Source organism: Centrocercus urophasianus, unplaced genomic scaffold, assembly GCF_019232065.1.
Source record: "Centrocercus urophasianus isolate 14NV4802_14NV808 unplaced genomic scaffold, USGS_Curo_1.0 seq_11, whole genome shotgun sequence".
NCBI lineage: Eukaryota > Metazoa > Chordata > Aves > Galliformes > Phasianidae > Centrocercus > Centrocercus urophasianus.
Window position 1 is genome coordinate 16,446,857 of NW_024884253.1, and position 17,178 is coordinate 16,464,034.

Sequence of the window (17,178 nt, forward strand, 5' to 3'; positions counted from 1 at the left end):
CTGCCACCTGTAGCAAGTAGTTGCTCAGGATCCAGGCTGGCAACCCTTTCCTACAGAACTGTCAGATCTATCCCCAAGCCTATGAATTCCTGCATGGGAAAATCTTACCATTCCCCCTAGCTGTGAGAAGGAGCTAAAGAAGCCTGCCTCCATTGGTGGCAGTTCCTGAAGGCTTTTTCATACTTCCTTCTAAGGAAATCATGAAGTGATGTGATCCAGCACAGCTCTCCTGAACAGATCCCTCAGCATCAGACATCTCCACTGTTTGGTGTCCAGTAGCTAAACTACTGCTACAGAACTGCTGTTCAACATCAAATTTACATTAAATGTTAAATATAAAAAGCATAAATTACTGAAAAGTTTGTCAGAAGGTTCCTATTAATCCATTTTTCCCGTATAGATCTTGATGTGACAGAAAAATCACTTGGAGCCATTCATTACAGATGTGCCTTTGCTTATCCATCATGAAAGATTGATTCAGATTGGATATTGAGTAAAATTTATTCTCCAAAAGAGTGGTCAGGCTCTGCAACAGGCTGCCCAGGAAGTTGGTGGATCACCATCCCTGGAGGTGTTCAAGAAACGTTCAGATGTGGTACCAGGGGACACAATTTAGTGGGGAAATATTGGTGGTATGGGATTGGTGGATGGTTGGATCTTGGAGGTGTTTTCCAACCTTGGTGATTCAATGTTTCCATGGGAATTTTGGAAGGTCGGGAAATCCAGGAAGCACTTACAGATCTCTTTAGTGCATTTAAACTGAATATTTCATGACCCTATATAGTGAATAAGCATAGTCCTACCCAAGTCTGCAATAAATAAAATTAATTTTTGTGGAAATTTTAAAATCCTACTGTTTATTCAAAAGTAAGTCTGTATTAATTTATTGAATATTAAGGTATAAGGTTATATTATTTATTCAATAAACTCAGACTTCTCACTGATTGCAAATTTTCTACAGAATAAGTGCCATAAGTTTGTTTCAAATTCATTTTTGTCTAAAAAAAGTTAAGATTTCAGTACAACTTACATGCATGAGACTATGCATTTATTATTTCAAATGCAGAATTTAATTGTTCACAGTATTCAACTCTCATTTTCAATTTTTGCTGAATGGACTTAACCTTTATAGAGTGGGCAGAAGGGCTTCATGAATTAACTGGGACCTTCATTCATGTAGAAGTCTGAGTAAAGAAGGAATGTGTATTAGAACTGGATAACCAGATACTAGGACATCACATATTTTTCCCAATTTCTTTACTAATAAAATCAATATTTGCCTATGTGCACGGTCATATAGATTTAATACATGCTCTCTGGCCAAATGAACCAGAAAAACATTGCAGTAAGACTCAACTGATTTAGCAGACCTCAAAATTCCAAATTCTTTTTACGCATCAGATATGCACAGCTTTGCCTGTGTATTATAGTCACATTCATCTTTCTTCTCTTTATACTTACTTGTCATAGAGCCAAAATCTGGAACAAAGATTTGGGAATCCACCTTCACATTTCAATGAGAAAAGAAGTCTTACTCTAAACATTAGGTGCAGCCTTTTCTTGCTTTTTCTTCTATCTGTTTTCTGTTCACTAGCTAAATTACATTCTCAACTCTGTTCTACCAGCTACTCACAGCACTGTAGTGAATACACGCTTCGTGCAGGTTTTCTTCAAGATTTCCCCTCATATGTACATTAAGATGCATTATTAATGCACGATGCATTGTCACAGCTCACAACCAACAACTCGTAAACTTCAGTTCAGTGGTTTTTCCAATACATATAATCTCCTCTGGTCATATACTTCTGTCCGCTGTCAGGAGGGCTACGTTGTGCTGCAGCCACAGGAACCATCTGGTGTATGGTCAGCCTCTGAATGCAAAAATCAAGCAAACAATGAACAACTTCTCACATATGCAGGTAAAGCTGAAGCAAAGCTAAACCCAGGAAGGCAAATATCTCTCTACCCTGTTCTGTCTCCAACGAGCTTGCATCATTGAGCTTTGGTACTCTTCTTTGAAATCAATTCCCTGAACAAATGGCTCCTGTCCCATAGATCTTCTGTATTTTTCCTCCCTGAGAAAAGAATTTATTTGTACCAGGAGCTTGCATATTCTCTGAGCTTCCTTTGCAACTGCACTCATGGGGGCATGGACATTACCTAGCGAACAGTTTCTTCACAAGAAGTTTGCTATCAATCTCCTGTTTGACTACTCCAGGTATTCTCTGGAATTAAATAACTGAAGGAACTAACACGAAAACTGGATAGTACTGAATTTCTCAGACTGTTTTCTAGCTGTTCATTCATGCCATGATTCAGTTTTAATTAAAATCTTGCAAAGTTCTTGGACTCTTTCCCCCTGGGTAATGCGCAATTTCATACCATACCATACCCAACATTTCATACCAAAAAGAGTAATTTCAACAAAGATAAGTAGTTTATTTTATCAACACATCACCCCATACTGAGAAACAGAGGCTTAAATAAAAATGGATGAAAGATGAAAAGAGATGAAGTGCCCAGGGATGCAGCATGCACCACAAACAATTGTTCTGAAATAAAGCTAAAAGGAAACCAGTCAAATTCTTCTGAGCTTAATAAACTTTAGATTAGATCAAATTAGGTATGAGTCAGAACTTCTCCATGCTTACTATGTAACTGATTTCTACTTTCCTTTTTCCCAGGATGAAAAACACTGGAATTGATTTATCTTTGCAGACTCACAAGATATCTACTTGAATTGAGTTTTCTGAGTGCAAGGAGACAGTCAGTCTGCAAGACAAGAGGACTGTAGCGCACCTGACAACAACAGAGGCAAAGGGAATGGTGAAAAAAAATCATGATGATGGAAGCAGAAAGACTTGCCACAATCTCACCTCATTGATACTCAAAAAACTCCACCTTCTCTACCTCTGAAAAATAAAAGGATGGACCAGCAGTTTCCGCAGTTATAATGATCTGTAAACTTGGAATTTGGGCTGGTTAGGCATACCAACTTCATAATTTTTCTCAATTCCTGTGCAAAAATAAAGAACGTGTGCTTGAAATAACTGTGAAGCTGCAGACAAAGGCAATTCTGAACAAGTTTGTTCAAACGTTTTATTCTCATTTTTACCTGCTTTGGGGGACTCAGTCTATTGGTCAGTGCCCCCTGCTCCTGTGCAGTGTTTTGTTTCCCTTAGCAGTTTGTGGTGCACAGAGCTTTGTTCAGTTCTGTGGCAGCTTTGGACCTCTCTCAGAGAACTCAGATGGGGAAAGTCATTTTTCCTGCCAGCAGGCCAATGCCAGCTGTGCACTACATTTAATGGCCTTTTATAAAATTTGGTAGCTGTCTCAAGAGTTCAGAAGAAATATGAGGATTTCATTTAATGAAGTAATTTTATTACATAGAAATCAATCTCTTGCTAGGATTTTCTAACTGCAACAAGATTTTCTACTACATTTTACAGAACCTCTACCTAAATCAATCCATTAACTTAGGTAGAAGAAGATGGCATCTATGGGATCTTCATTAAAACACCAATATGAAACATTTCAAACTGTGTTTGCAGCCCCTTCCTTGTTTAATATGGAGCCCTAAATCATAATTATCATCAGCAGGAAAAGAAGAAACAGAAACTTCTCATGCTGGCAACTGCTCCTGAGTCATATTTTTCTTGAAGAGTACTCTAAATCTGTATATTACAACTACATTAAAGCTTATATGTTTGAGGTCTTAACGAATCTGAATGTTGACATGGGATGGTTTTAATCTCCAATTTGTTTATTGCAAGTGTGCTTCCTGAATATTTTGCTTTTGCTTCTTGCATGCTGGAATCCATGTTTTTTGTTTGTGTGTATGTTATAAAGGAAAAATCCTTGTACGTTTATAAGTTCTTTTTCTTTAAGATGTTGCTATTTGGTAGGGAAGAGGATAATTTTAAAAATGAGACAATGAAGTAAATACAAAAGCACAATTTCCTTTCATGATACTTGTCTTTCTCCTTCTATTCCTAATTCTGCATCTAAATTCCCTCTTCTCTTTCACATCTCAGAACAAATATTTGCAAGGGTTTCCCTTGGATGCAGAGTCAGCCCAAGACCTGGAATCTGTACATAGATTTTATGCACAGATGGATCAGTTTCATGGGAAGTAAATGGCAAGAGGAAACTTGACTGTGTGTACTCATATGTACACCAGTGACTTGTCTCAGTCAAGTAGATGGAAGCACATATTTTTAGATTCTGATCTGTAGTTCAGCCATAAATAAAAAATTTGCAAAATACGCCTTCTATGTAATACTTGCTTTGTTCATTCTTTTCCATTTAAGCTAAATAAAAACCTGTTCTATAACGCACTGATGGGGGAAAGGTGCATTCTCAATGAGAAATAGTATTTCTCAGTAAGATCTTACATTCCAATATTTTTTGTGGTCTAAGCACAAAATGTTAATTTCCCTGGAGAGTCAAAGGTTATCGTATTCAGGCCCAGGCTCATGAGTTGAATTTCAGTGGTGTTTTCTTCAGTCTTGCCATGAATAATGAGCCTCCCATGCAAGGGCTGAGAAAGTACAACATGCTGAACTGCTGCAAGCTTGGCATCAACAGAGAGCAGCTTGCAGCAGTGCTGCTGGAGAGCTGATCACATGTTCTTTTGAGCATGGTGCATAATTATGTTGTTTTTTGTAAAATTATGAACTATTAAATCTGCGTGACATGTAGACGAGAGAAGAAAAGTTCAAAATCCCACTGTAATTTATGAACATGTGGTGAACAGATGTTCTGTGAGATTTTTCTTCCCCTCACTTTAAAAAATTTGGATTATGTTTTCTCTGTTTTCTCTCCTTTTCTCTCACTCATGTTCAGACTCTGTACTTGATGCTTTATTAGATGTCTCAGCAGGGTAAATGCATGATTAATAATTGTCGATGACAGAAATTTGGTTTCTATAAGCTATGGAATGAAAGATAAATATGACGGGAACAGTTCTACCTAAGTATATATGTTTATGACAACTAAGCCTCTTTAAGACTGTCTGTGTTAGGGTTACTCATGATTTATGGGGATGTCACCACTGACCCTAGATCTGGAAAATCTCTTGCAATTTCTCTTATTGTAATCATCACTTTTTCTTCAGATACCTGGGGAAAAAAAACATCCCCCAAAGAAAGAAAGGAAAAGTTAACATTTTCAGGGTCAGAAAATATTCTATAAGCCCTTCAACTTCTAATACTAAGGCAGTACAAACTTTCTTTATAACAATACACTGTTGTGTGCTACCATCTCTCAATTTACCTGGGACAACAGATGGTCAGAATGAGAGCATTCTTCACGTGTGCTGGCATTCTGAACTGAAGCACCAGTTCAAGGCCGACTCTAGTCACAACTTCACTGTTTTACTGTGAAGAAATAAAGAACATTTTGACCCCCTCTTGAATGGAGATGATCTTGATCTTGTAGTGCTATCCACCAAGACAGGGTTTCTCTTCAAGACCATCTATTTTCTAATGAGAAGTAGCAGGTCACAACAAATTAAATCAAATTTTCAGGCTGTTAAAGGAAAATGTATGATAAGATAGGTAGATAGGCAGTAATAAGTCAAGCAATTGACAAGCTAATACAATAGTCTTTCTTAATTTTGAAGTCTATCACACTTGAAAATACAAAGTTGTAATTCGATTCTTTCTGTTTCTTCAGTTTATTGGAGAAATACCAAAAACAAACAAACAAAAAAATTTTCTTGGCCATATTTTCCATCTTCTTTAGGCCTAGACAGTATAAGTTTCCTAAAAACAGTTAAAAAAAATGTTGCCACTGTGATATTAAATTACTTCTCATATCAGCTACTGATAATTGGAGACTCCTGAAAGGAATCACAACACATATGTGCAAGGAAGTGTACCGTCTAGGAGCAGAGATGAAGGAGAAGAATATTTGAAACATTATCAAGGAAAGTCAACTGTAACAGCTGGGGGGGGGGGGGGGCGGCCCAGGACTGTGTTATGAACACTTCACAACTATACTAGCAATTCCCATGAGCTAAACAAAACTATAGGCCATTTACTTATCATTATTTAAAAAGACAAAGCTCCCTTTTGATACGTAAGCAACTACTGAAGATACTTTTCTCACTCAAAGTTTCTGTTGTGCAGAAAAAGACGTTTTCTGGGAAAAAAAAAAACCTACTGCAGATATGGAGGGCTGAGCAGTCAACAGCCACATGAAATTCAACAAGAACAAGTGCTGGATTCTGCACCTGGAATGGGGCAAACCTGCAAAAATGTACAGAACACAGGACAAGAGGCTGCAGAGCAGCCAAATGGAAAGGGAGCTGGGGGTTCTGGTTGACAGCAAGTGGAATGTGAGTCAGCAGCAGGCTCTGGCAGCCAAAACGGCCAAGTGTGGGGAACATCAGGCCCAGCACCGCCACTGGGCGAGGGAAGGGGTTGTTCTGCTCTGCTCTGCGCTGTGCGGCCTCACCTCAAGCACTGGGTGCAGACTGGGGCACCACAGTGTAAAAAGGGTATAGATTAATATTAGAGAGCGTTATAGATCACTGTCAGAGAGCATCTACAAGAGCACAACCAAGAAGGGGCAGGGTCTGGAGGGCGAGATGTGTGGGCAGTGCTGAGGCCCCTGGCTGCGCTCAGCTCAGAGCAGAGGAGCTGAGGGGAGGCCCGATGGCGGCTGCAGCTGCTCACTGGGAGCGGAGGGCAGCGCTGAGCTCTGCTCCGTGTGACAGCGACAGGGCCGAGGGAACGGCATGGAGCTGCACCAGGGGGCGGTGGGCACGGAACGGGCTGCACGGGGCAGTGGTCCGAGCCTATCGGAGCCAAAGAAGCATGCGTGCAACGCTCTCAGACCTAGGGTTTGATTTTTGTGTGGTCCAGCCAGGAGCTGGACTCCATGATCCCTGTGGGTCCCTCCCAGTTTGATATACGATTTTGTGAAATTACTCAGACGCCTGCTGTTACAGCATTGTCTTCCACTGGGTCGGCAGGAGGATGGAAACTCTCTGCTTTTCTGCATCTCTTCTCTCTCATCTCCATGACATTTTCACCAGGTAAGTTCGCATCTAAAAATGAGAAATACACCTTCAGGCAATATGTAACAGGCTTGGGAAATGTACCATCTGTTTTGGGATAGAACATTATGCATGTATATATTGCATACATAAAGACTTTCCTGCTTGAGAACCATTGTTGAACAAATTATATAAATTATTCTTTCTTATTACCAATAATGCATACTGATAGAAACCTTACCTAATTTACGGTCCAAGAGAGTACGAAGACTGGTGAAGAGTTTTCAAATATGATACAAAGCCCGCTTTCTGTCATGCTAAGGTTTGGACTCTATCTTTGCTTTGAGTTCAAACCCACATATATCTAAAAGTGCAAAACAAAAATAACTGAAATAAGTTATTCTGAAAAGACAGGAAGGATCTGCACTGTATTCTGCACTGGCTGCCTCCTCCTCTGAGGCTCTTAGAAAAAAAAAAAGCAAAAAAAAAAAGCAAGCAGATTTATTTTCTCCTATCTGCAGCTTTGATCCGAGCTGCTGGCAAAACGTTCCTCCTCAATATGAATTACCAAAACCAATGGAAGACTCCCAGTAATTTATTTGGCACTGGAACAGCTTGTTCTAAACATTACTTGTCCCATAGCTTTGAATTGGACCACAATTTTACCATGGACAAAAGAGGTAGAAAAGTCAGAAATAAGGAACCTGTGCCAAATCAACTTCCAGAATTGGTTTCGTTGTGAAACTTCATTACATACTGCTGAAGCAAAGCAATAGTTCTTAATTGCTTTAGAGGACAGAATTGTCTGAAGTACAGCTCCACTCATGAAATGGCTCCATGTTTGCCAGGCAGCATTTCAGGGTTACCGAAAACTGTGGGTTCTCAGTAGAAACTGAGAAAAACAAATAAGAAAACAGAATAACATTGCTTGTTTTAAAACATGATTTCACTTAATGCTAAGGCTCCTAAAAGCCCTCAGTTCCCATGGCTGTGAAATCCAATGTGCAGCCCTTGTAAATCACACGTGGCAGTGGAGGGTCCTGTCCTGTCCCTTTCCACCAGCTGGGGCAGCTCCTTCTCAGCCTCTCCTAAAAGTTAATTCATCATGCTGAAGCCACCATCTAAATGTCAAGGGTGAACCAGGGTCTCCAGAGCTAAAACCACCATTTCATCCATGCAGGATATTTTGTTCACCTCTCGGCATTTTAGAACAAGTTCCATTATATAAACTATTTATCTTTGTGAGTGAGAATTACTGTGTTTTAATTCAGAGATTTTTCTCTTCAGGGCAAAGCTTTCATTTGACAGTACAAAGCAGAATGCTTCACTACGTGCTTCCATGCCAAAGGACTGGCTCACCCAGATGGTTCTCCAGGGGTTTCAAGCTGTTAGAGAACTTGGTTTTAGCTTGAACAGTCTGGGTGGGGCTGCAGCTGGTAAATTTTCATGCCACCCACAAGTCTAGGCTGAGATGGACATTCACATTAATTCTAGGTCAGTGAGGTTAATGATAATGAGTAAGTAGATTGGGTAGGTTGGGAGTCTTAGCAACTGTGGAGGCTCCACTGACAGGCTTGAAATTACCACCTCTGAATTGCACTGTCTTACAGTCTGGTTTATACAGCATAAGAAACAAGACAAGGATAATTCAAGAAACAGTCTGGAAAGATTCATCCCACTATAGATGTCCAAGTCCTGTATGTAGTGTGCAGTATACAAGGGTTCTTCTGAAAGTAATGCCTTTTATTTTATTATGTTGGCCCACAGTGTGTGAGGCAGATGTTGGTAGCACAGCAGTAGAGGCTGAACCTTCCCTCCAGCATCCCATCGGATGTTGTTGCAGTGGGACAGATGGCAGCAGAGGGGCACTCTGACAAAATGATGTCTGATGTGGAAATGCAAATGAAGCAAAGGTGTGTCACTGCATTCCTCCATGCACAAAAAACTGCCCTCAGTGACATTCACTGATGCTTGCTGAATGTCTGCAAAGACCAATCAATGGATGTGAACACAGTGAGGCAGTGGGTGCTGAGTTTCAGCAGTGGCATCAAGCGACAGTGGATCACCTCTACAGGTGCAGATTTTTACAAGTGCGGCGTGCAGGCTCTTGTTCACTGCTGGTGAAAATACACAGCTAATAGTGGCTACTGTGCTGAAAAACAGTGTTTTGTAGCTGAAAATTTGCTGTACTGTATCAAACAGCATTGTTGTCTAGAGGTTGATCATTGTGGTCCTTCTCAACCCAGTCCATTCTATGATTCTGTGAACTTTTTTACTTATTTACTTATCTAATTTATTTTTTATGGAAATAAATAGGAAGCATTAGCGTTGGAGTGACATTCATTACTTTTGGAGTGACCTTATGCATATATATATATATGCAGGAACACATTTCTTCTGTTTCATGCCTTTCATCTGTAAAACCCATCTCTGAGAGTTGACTGATATCAGTCCATATTTAAAGGCCACATGCCAGTATTACAAATACTGATATCTTGCATAAAAGCAAAACTAATTTTTCTCCCTGGTCATCTCACTTATTCATTTCTGAGACACTGTACTTCTTCCAGATGGACTGACTATAGGTAGATTTTTTCAGAGATGGAAAGATAGACAAAGATGGTTAGCATAAAACTGTAATATATGTTAATTTCACCCATTTTTTACAATTAATGATAAAGACTACTGATCCTTTCAGATATTTCTGACAATCTCACAGTTCCCACCAACGATGCAGAAGAAACCCTAAGAAGAATAGATAAAAGAAGTTATCACACTGGGTATGTTGGTACTTTGGAATTTGGTATAGCGTGATGCTGCAGACAGAAGATCTGTCCAGCTGCAGAATAACATGTGTTCTTATGTTTGATATCCTGAACAGAGATATTCAGGAAGGTCTGAAGTATTGTCAAACTTAGGTGCAAATCCCACTCTTGGCTTCTGCTTTAGATTGCCTCCAGAATGCTCATGTTAGCAACTAAGCAAAGAGTGTAAAAGAAAGGAAAACATGCATTTCATTAGTGTTGAGAATAAACTCAGGATTTATTTCTATCTTCTAAGGACTCTTACATAAATTTCAAATATTTTTGCTGTTTGATATATTTCAGACATGCTGCCCTGTACTAATGAGAAGGAAAAAGAGGATATGCTTCCTCTTTTTCCTGCTCTCCCGTTGGTCTGAGCTTAGTGCTAACATAAGGCTTTGAAAACTCTAACTGGTTCCAGCTGAATCCTAGAGAGCCTACAAAGACCTAGTTCCTCTTAGGCAGATTGAGGAAACATAAACTCCTCTTCTGACATGGCGGTGTGAAGCACTAAAAGCCCCAGCCACTGGGAGAAGTTCTGCAGAGCTACGCAAAAGCTTATCAGAGACAGAACTGAGTATGCTCTTAAGTAAAAGTAATAATTAAAAAAAAATTAAAACACATAAACATGAGACTGCAATAACCAGATATATACAAGAATGGACCTCATCAAGAAAGTATAGAGAATTGTATCCCATGAGTTATTTAAAGCTGCACTGGGCAAAATGATGCAAAATACACTGTACTGAACGATCTTTCATTAGGAGAAAGAAAGATACAGTGAACTATCAGGTCATTTTTCTTATTAGTAATGTCTTCTATTGCTTTTGAAAATAACCTTGCTTGCCAGACAGATCCTTGCTGAGGGACAGAAAAGCCTCACATTTACAATGACAGGATACAAAGAATGAGTCAATGTGGAACCCGTTGCAAAATGCATTTTTGACAACATTTTGCAAGTTGAAACATTGCTCTTTAGGTTATTGTTCATAAGGAAGTACAAATCCAAAAGGTAAATTTTAATGGCAGGCATTGTGCATAACTGGAACAGTTTTCTTGTAAATTTGTCAACGTATTCAAACAAACGAACCAAGGCAGAATTAGGGCAGTGAAAGACAAAGATGAAAATCAATATAATTTTGAGTAAAGCTGGTGCTCTTGCAGTACACTCCTACTGGGATTTAGTTTAAAAGTTTTTTCCAATACCCTAGTATTTATTTCTTTCCCAGCTGTTGATAGCCGATATCATATGCTTGCGCTGATGACAAAAATGGCAAATATTTGTTTTTATGGAATGTCTCATTTTAGCTGTATGCAAACAAACACTATATTGTAATGCTGAACTGGAAGCCTTTCACTGACATGAAAACATGGAAGAAATTTAATTGCTTCCGTAATTCTTCATTTGAGTTAAATAAATCTACTCAGATGTGTAACCTGAAAAGACTGCAGATGCTATGAAGTGAAACCTTTTGTGCTTCCTTCAATAGAAAATGTGAACTGAGAGTGTTTATGCAAACATACAAGATAGAAAATAGCACACTTCTAATTTAACTCTAATAACAGCTTCCAAATATCATCTGTAAATATTTAAGCAGGGACAAAAGGTACTCCTTTTTTACAGCATTTCATTAAAGACAAAAGCAATGATCTAGTATATTCAATTACAATATCGTGCTGGCAATTGACTGCTGCTCCATCCAGTATTTTCTCATAATGTCTGCTATTTGCTCCCATTTTGTGATTGCTCTCAATTTCTCCTTTTATCAAAAACAGGCCTGAGTAAGTTCATTTTATTTCTTTCTGTAGATCAAGAAAGAAAAGGTAGTATAATTTCCATTAGACCTTGGAATACGCTTTCCTTTGTACCAGCAAGTGTTTTCTTTTTCTAAAAATACAACATTTATCCATCACTGAAGCCTGTTATAAAATAGAAACTGAATTGGCAACACTGAGTAAAACCACATATCCAAACCAATTCTTTTACATCTGCTTTTATTTTTTGGACTTCTTTAACCTTGCTCAGATTTCAGCTCCATGTATCAAGTAAGCAAGAATTTTGCATGGGATAAAGCCATCAACCTGGAGGAAAATGCAGAGCTCACAGGGAAGGTTCTGAGGATTCCGAGGGGTCAGCATGGATGGTGTGAGACTCCCTGAGTACATGGGAGTGCCAGGCACTGCAATGAGCAATGTGGGCTCGTGCTAGCAGAACGCATACATCGTGCCACTCTGTGAACACAATTATAGAGTAATACAAATTGTTTACTTCTAGAGTTATTTGATTAGTTCTGCTATTAGCTAGGGTCTTGCAAACACTGTCGCAATATCACAGAGAAATAAAGGGCATTAAGGATGGTCCCCAGATGAACTTTTCTCATATGTCTGAGTAAAGAGCTATTGTTAGAAAAGAGTGTCTTAGTTTCATTCGGGACAGAATTGTTTTCTTCAGAGTGTCTGGTATGATGTGGGAAAGCGTTGGAGGTAGAAGGCTGTTGTATGGATTTCTGCATGACGAGTTGCAGAAGATACTGAAGGAAAGGGTGAATTGAGCCAGTTTGCAGAAGTGAAGGCCATCCAGCTGGCTTTAGGTATTGCTGAACAAGAGATGTAGCCGGTGCTCTACCTCTACACTGACCCCTGGATGGTGGCAAATGCCCTCTGGGGTAGTTACAGCAATGGAAGCACAACTGGCAGTGCAGGGGCGAACTCATCTGGGCTGCTGGATGTGGAAAGATACTGCTGCTGATAGAGAACATGGGTGTAAAGATACTTCACATACCCAAGAGTTGTGCCACTGAAGAACACTGAAACAACCAGCAGGTGGATCAGTCCTCTAGGATTGAAGTGGCTCAAATAGATCTGGACTGGCAAGAGAAGGATGAACTATTTCTAGGTCGATGTGCCCATGACACTTCAGGCCACCAAGGAAGAGATGCAACCAATAGATGAGCTCAGGACCGGAGGGTGGACTTGACTGTGGATGCTATTGCACAGGTTGTCCATGACTGTGAAATGCACCGTAATTAAGCAAGCCAAGTGACTAAAGCCCCTTTGGTATGGAAGACAGTGGCTGAAATACATATATATAGGGAGAGCTGGCAAGTAGATCATATCACATTCCCACAAACTCACCATGGCAAATGCCATGTGCTTACAGTGGTGGAAGTAAACACTGAAAGGCTGGAAATATATCCTGTGTGCCATGCCACCACTCAAAATGCTATCTTGGGTCTTCAAAAGCAAGTCTTGTGGCAACATGTCACCCCAGAGAGACTTGAGTCAGACAATGGGATTCATTTCTGAAACAATCTCATAATCACCTGGGCAGAACAGCATGGCACTGAATGGGTCCAGCACATCCTCTATCATGTACCAGCCTCTGGGAAAATGGAACGATACAATGGATTGTTAAAGACTGCGTGGAGAGCAATGGGTGCTGTGATATTCAAACACTGGGACAAGGGCTTAGCAAAAGCCACCTGGTTAGTCAACACTCAGGGATGTGCAAATTGAACTGGTCCTCCCCAGTCAAACCTCCTGCATACAGTAGAAGAGAATAAAGTCCTGGTGGTGCATATAAAGAACGTTGTGAGCATGACAGCCTGAATTATTCCTGCCTCAGGTAAAGGCAAGTCTATTGGTCAGACTGCTTTTACTCAAGGACCTGAGTGGTGGGCAATGCGGAAGGATCGGGATGTCCACTATGTACCTCAGGGTGATTTGATGCTGGGTGAGAACAGCATAATTTAAACTACATGTAGCTAAACCAAATAATCATTATTATGATTATTATGTGTCTTGTTAAAAGTAGTACAGTAGGAATTACTCAAGTTAAAAAAGAACAAACTCTGAAGGAACCAGAACTAGCTTCTGCATGCAGTAACCCAACACTGAATCATCCCTCCCTGAATGATTGCTGATGACAGATAGAGTCCAAAGGTATGAACTAAATTAATAACATGGACAATTTACATGGATGGCCCATAGACTATGGGAATAATATGTGTGCATGTATCTGCCAAAAATCAAGACAGATGATAGTGATTAGTTGGGACATGTAGAAATGGTAGGACCAGAGCATGATGTAAATGGTATGGAATAAGGGGTGGACATTGTCTTAGTTTCAGCTGGGATAGAGCTGTTTTCTTTAGAGTCTCTGATACCATGCTGTGTTTTGGTTCTAGGGGAAAAACAGTGTTGATAACACACCAATGTTTATAGTTGCTTGCTAAGCAGTGCTGTACAGAGACAAGGTCATTTTCAGTAAACGGCCCAAGTAGCTGGGAGGGAACAGAATTAAGACAGCTGACTTAAACTGTCCAAAGGGATATTCTGTATTGTATGACATCACATAGGAGGAGTTTTGAATAGAGTGGGAATTCATCTTTCTCTCTTTTGCTGCTCAAGGCACGGGATGGTGAGCAATCATTTGTGCATTTGTTATATACATTAACGTATATATTATAATCAGTGTCATAACTATTATCTTTTTCCTTTTCTGTATCTTACTAAATTGTTTTATCTCAGTCCATGAGTTCTACTTTGTTTTTTTCCTGATTGTCTCCTCAGTCCCTCTGGGAAGGCAAAGGAGTGGGTGAATGACTGTGTGGTGCTCAGCCACCTGCTGGGTTAAACCACAAGAGAGAAAATTTAATTAAAAAAATGACTCAGTAACCTGAAGCCACCAGAACAAGGTGTCCCATCTTCAGAGGTAGCTGTGACTCACCTTCATTGAAGTTGACATTGAAGTGGTGGGAATATTTAGTTCTGATATAATTCCTCCTTAAGCCAGTAATGCATATACTCATCACACCTGACATATCTCAATATAGCCTTTAGCCATCTAATTGGAAATGAGAAAATAATTTTCAAAGTAACTGCATTTCAGTTATTAACTTTAGAATCTTGCTATTCTGCTTTGTGTTCCAGTAGTCAGTTAGCCAAGGAGATACAGAAGAGCCAGAGAAAAATATGAGTAGTTGAAAAAGAAAGCACTGTCATGATTTAAAAGCGGTTGCTGGCATTTACAAATTTCTGTGTATTCAGATTCAGTATTTTCAAATATGAAGATCATCATTTAATATTAATATTGAAACTCTATGCTGGTTGGGGCCCTTCTTTCCAAATCTGGAGATACAAAGACACATTCAGTCCCTGCCCAGAGGTGCTTGGAAATAATATCCTGTCTGTATAACTTGAAATAGAAAGGTGTTTATTTTTACAACAGTAAGTGCTTAACAAGCAGTATCTAAACCAAAACTATTATTTCAAAAGTATTTAGAATAATATTTTAATTATCCCAATGTTTATAGAATTGAAAAAGCAGGAACTTTCAGCTACTAATAACGGCAGTCTCCAATACTTGTAATTTTTTTAAAAATCCGGGGACCAGTATAATGGTTTAGGCTTGTTAAAAAAGAAAACAGTTGGACAGAGCAGCTCTTCCACTGCAGAATTTAGCTTAGAGAACTGTAAACAAACCAACGTTCCCTTCAGGGCAATTTACACCTATCAGCCTTCAGAAATTTGTACTGTTAAAGAATTTTGGGGAGTTTTACTATGCCAAGTCAGAAAACACTGGAAGTTACTTATACGACCAGCAAAAAGACAGTAACCACATGAAAGAGAATGCAATACTTCGTTCAGGTTATGTGGGAATACAGAACGTCAAAAGTAGCAAGGATAAAAGGTAAGTGTCTGGACCCAGGAAATAAAACTGCCTCTTCAGATAATTCTTATCACCACAAACACTGAGAAGCATCCAGCCTTTACCATCAGTCAACTTCACTGTCATCTGATTCTTGAGAAATGCATCATTCGTGGAGTATCTGTGATACTCACAGCATGCCTGTGAATGAAGACCTAACGATTCTTTGACTACTGCACAGTTCTTCTGGGCTCCGCAGTTTAAAAAGGAAGTTAAGATCTGCAAAAGCATTCAGCATTGGCAACAAACTGCTAACTGGGCAGGAAGGTGTGCCCTGTGAGGAGAGGCTGAGGACACTGGGCTGTCAGCCTGGATAAGGCCGAGACGTGACCTCACTGCTCTCTGCAACTTCGTGGGAAGGGGAAGCAGAGGGAGATGTGGGGCGATGACAGGATGTGTGGGAAGGGCACAAAGCTGTGCCAGGAGAGGATCAGACTTGACATCAGGAAAAATTTCTTTACCATGAAGGTGGCCAAATCCTGGGACAGGCCTCCCTGAGAGGCATTGATGCCCCATGCTGTCAGCCTTCCAGAGGATTAGGGCAATGCCCTCATTAATCTGCTTTATCTTGTGGTTAGCCTTGAAGAGGTAATTGGACTAAATGCTCTTCGAAGACTCCTTCCAACTGAACTCTTCTATTCTACTGTATAACCAACACGTATGGGAGACACCAAAGAAGAGATTCACAAGTAGCGCAAGTGAAAAATAAAAACGTCCTGTTAGGATAATGCTACAATATGGACAGCAGAGAACAGCTAGCGTGACACCAGCACTGAGTGGAGACAGGACTCGGCATTGCACTGCCATCCCAGCCGCTCCACGCACAGTGCTGCTGCACAGCCAGCAGCTGTCCCCAGGCGCTCCCTCTCCTTGCTGTGCTCCTTGGCTGCTGGGTGGAACAGGAGTCTCATGTGCAGGGAATCTACTCCCCTGTTTGTCGTCTGGGCCCTTGCACGATCCAGTCCCACAGAGCAGCTCCCGCACAGCCAGTATGAAAAAGCTAAAAGACGAAAATACGCAAGAGAGTACAGAGAGGAGAGGAAATCCCTGTTTTAATATACACCACATGCACAACATGTCTGTGCTACAGCCCTTGGGAGTCATAATTTTGAATGCCCTGACTTTTGTGTGTTTAAAATCTCAACTGCAGCATTACGATTTTTTTTTTCATTTATTTTTTTTTCTTAAGGAAAGAAGAGAGTATGCTTTACTATGAAGTCAAAAAGACTAACAGATTAACAGTCAAATAAATATCATCCACACATTTATGTGCATGATTAAGCCATTGGACACTCAAGAAAATAGAACTGAGTGCATTTATTTGAATAACCTCAAAGGTATTAGGTGGTACATAAAGAAAAAAGTGACAGCAAGACATAGACCTTTTCATTGTTTAAAACAGTGCAACTCGAGTAACTCCTCTGAAACGAATAAAAAATGAATGAAAGAACAAGTGACACACATCTGAAACACTTTCTGCTTTCCCCATTCTCCCTCTACACAAAAAAGCTGCTGATTTTAATTCTTGGTGATGTACAAGATACATTACAAATATGTGTCTAGACAAAGTTCAGTGCCTTAGTGGTTTGCTAGATATCCAACACAAGATGGCACAGTGCCCACACATCCTTGTTCCATTAGGAGATCATGAAGCAAAACTA

The 17,178-nt window shown here is 39.9% G+C and overlaps 1 long non-coding RNA gene across 10 annotated transcripts in view; it reads right to left on the bottom strand.

The window, feature by feature from the left end:
• Positions 1-1,031: 1,031 nt before the first annotated feature.
• Positions 1,032-17,178, bottom strand: part of LOC122155068 — a 40,604-nt gene continuing 24,457 nt past the window's right edge. For 5 of the 10 annotated variants that reach the window (XR_006167125.1, XR_006167118.1, XR_006167116.1 and 2 more), the window contains 3 exons: positions 7,245-7,367; positions 6,936-7,054; positions 1,032-5,378 (listed from right to left, as the gene is read on the bottom strand). This is a non-coding gene — a long non-coding RNA (uncharacterized LOC122155068). The remainder of the gene's footprint in view (positions 5,379-6,935; positions 7,055-7,244; positions 7,368-17,178) is intronic. The other 5 variants (XR_006167119.1, XR_006167120.1, XR_006167121.1 and 2 more) reach the window with 5 other exon arrangements.